This window comes from Tarenaya hassleriana, unplaced genomic scaffold, assembly GCF_000463585.1.
Source record: "Tarenaya hassleriana unplaced genomic scaffold, ASM46358v1 Cleome370, whole genome shotgun sequence".
NCBI classification, from domain to species: domain Eukaryota; kingdom Viridiplantae; phylum Streptophyta; class Magnoliopsida; order Brassicales; family Cleomaceae; genus Tarenaya; species Tarenaya hassleriana.
The window spans coordinates 75,523-78,602 of record NW_010966726.1 but is presented as its reverse complement, the minus strand read 5'-3'; positions in this window follow the sequence as shown (position 1 = coordinate 78,602).

Genomic DNA, 3,080 nt, shown 5'->3' with positions numbered 1-3,080 from the left:
CTATGATCATCTATATGATCATCAATCACACATCATACTAGTCTTATTATGTCATCATTCCCATAATGACACAAGACTAGGGAGTTAAGTATCATTCATAATGATACATGGATTTCATAACACATCTAGTATGCAAGAACATGTAATGAATCAAATACTCTCATAAACCATAGAAAGTATCAATACATCAAATGTATCTAAATAAAGCTCATAAACAGTACATCATAGAGCACTAAACCAACAGCTATCATCCCCGCGACCGGATCCCTTTCGATCTCCCGCCGCCTCTCCACTCTGCCTCGCAGAATCCTCGCCTCACCGCCGTCCCTTCGCCTCGCCGTTGCCTCCTCACCCCGACAACATCTTCGGTAATCCTCCATCTCTTCCTCCCTAACTCCCAAGTATGGTGAACACAGGACGGATCGAAGGCCGCCTCGAAAGAGGTCCAAAACGCTAGTACAGCCGCACGCTCCCGGACAACGAACCTTGGTCTCCTCGCCGAGGCGCCATCATGGAGCTGACCGACCTCACTCCGATCCGACCTGAACCGGGCGTTCTTCGGATCAATCACCGAGACAACACCACCAAGGCCATCTACCTCAAACTCGAACGACAAGGCTTACAACCGACCAAGTTTTTCGGTGACGACCTCGATCGCATCGGAATCCATGACGAGTTGGTTCGTATCTTTGATATGCTCGGGTGGTCGAATTTTTTGACGGTACACGAGAAGAGTTTCAAGACTTTGACTCTGGAGTTCCTCTCTACCATCCATTGCTACTTTCCGAGCGATGGCAGTACAGCGAATGCCTTCATGGATTTTTGGATGCGGAATAACGAGTATCGCCTCTCAATGCGTCAGTTCGCCGATATCCTCGAAATTGAGCCAGGTACATCTTCGAAGCTCTCTCTCTTTCTACCTCAGCGTCAGGAAGCATTTTGGCAGGCTATCGCCGCTCGATCGTACGAGAGTCGAACCCCAAAGGCGACTTGGATCCGCCACCCAGTGGCCCGGTATTTTCACCAATTCCTTACCAGCTGCCTCCTCGCCCGAGCTGCCGGCGGCACGGTGAATCATCAGGAACTTGGTTTTCTTCGCTGGGCTTTGAGCGACGCCTTCGACGGCGACACTTGGGGAATCGAGGAAGTATGCCTTGCTTCCCGTATGGCGATGCATCTCGAGACTTTCGCTCAACCAGGGAATCCGACCGACGTCAAGACATGCGTCGGCGGCATCATCACCATGATTGCTCGTCGCGTGGGCATTAATGTCGACCTCTATTCCGACGATGTGATCCCGGACCACACTCTCCTGGATATTGCTGCGTTGGTCCAGAAATTTCATCTCTCCGAGCGACCGGTACGCTGGCACTGGAACTATCTGGACCATCAAGGTAACCGCCAGCGCGTACGTCTGCCTTGTCCTCATCTACCGCCGATCACTCAAGCCGGACTCCTCTTCCGAGCCCCCTTTGACGATGTCCCCGCTGACGATACTGCCATGCCAGATGCTGACCAGCCCTCCTCTTCTCGGGCTCCTCAGTCCTACCCTCTTCCTTCAGAGGACTTCTCCTTTGACATGCCTCCCTCACCACCACCGGATCCGAGCTCCCACTCATTTCCTGACCACTCTGCCCAGATTGACATGCTCAGCCAGAGGATGCAGAGTATGGAGACGACCATGCACGGGTTCGGCGTTCAGCTCCAGTCTTTTGGAGATCTGATACGGACGGAGTTCGACGCTCAGAGGCAGTTCCGCGAGCAACAGCATCAGATGGCGCAGTACGCCACGGAGTTTCATCGCCGCTATGACGCGAGGTATGTCACCGACATCGACGCCCCTCTGATCCCCCTTCCACCTGGATATCCGTACTCCCCATACTACTATCAGCCAGGACCACCACCACCACCTCCAGAGCAATGAGCATTTTCTGTCTTTTATTTTTTATTTTTTTTCCCTTTTCTTTTGCTTTTGTATTTTCAGTCTGTTTTATTTGGGATTATCAGTTGTACTTTTCAGACTTGATGATGTATCACTCGTACTTGTTCTATTTGCTGCGTTGTTTTGGTTTGTGCTATTGTTTTATGTGTTTACAAGGTCGCATCACATTCCACGCGTACGCTGAGAGCTGTGAGACTTCGTCTGAGCCTTTTTTTCGTCAATCCTTGAGTACCGTGAGGGAGCACGCCATTCATTCATGCTAAGTATTCTTTTACCCCGTTCCCTTTTGGTTTCTCTCGCTGGTTTTCCCTTTTCCCAGGGCAACTTGACACCGCGGACGTGTCTCGTTCAAGTCTGGGGAAGGATAGTCTGACAACCTGTTTTCCCCATTTTGACAATCCTTGATGCATTTTAGCACATCATCTAGTAAATCTGCATAGAAAAACTACAAAAACCCGATTTCAGGCGATCAGTTAGAAGATTCATGAGCGATAGAGCAGAAATCTCTTGAGAGTATAGATGAACCTGGTTTAGTTATCTAAGCACCCGAATGAATTGTCGGACTTACCCGAAAAGGTAGCTTGACCTGAGGAATGATCTATAGGTTATGAGATGAGTTGTTGCCTAGGATGAAAGAGGGAATGAAAGCTTTCTAACCCAAGCATATATGTTTCCCTAAAAACCGTTCCCCATTTGCAGGAATATTAGGCCTTATATAGTCTAGCGAGCCCTTTTTCTCAATCTATCTTTATTTCTTTTGACTCGTCTAGACACACAGGCAAGTAGTCCGGGGGTGGCAGCAACCATCACGAGGCGAAAGTAAGCCCTGTTTCTAAAACCCATACCCTGTCCTTATGTTCGTTCCTCTTTGATCATATCATGCATTCGTCCAACGCGTATTTCGATAAAAAATGAAAGGAAAGAAAAGCAAAAAAAAAAGCTCGAATAAGAACGACAGAAGACGAATGCATTTGATATTGATCTTTGGAATCCCGATTTTCCATCACCATATTCAGACTTACTCCAAACCCAGGTGGACCGAATTATTCTTGTAGACAACGATAAATAGGTTTGAGAAACGTGTTCGGTAGATAACTTGAAATCCCCTTTGAAGTTTTGGGCAATGAAATTCGTCGTG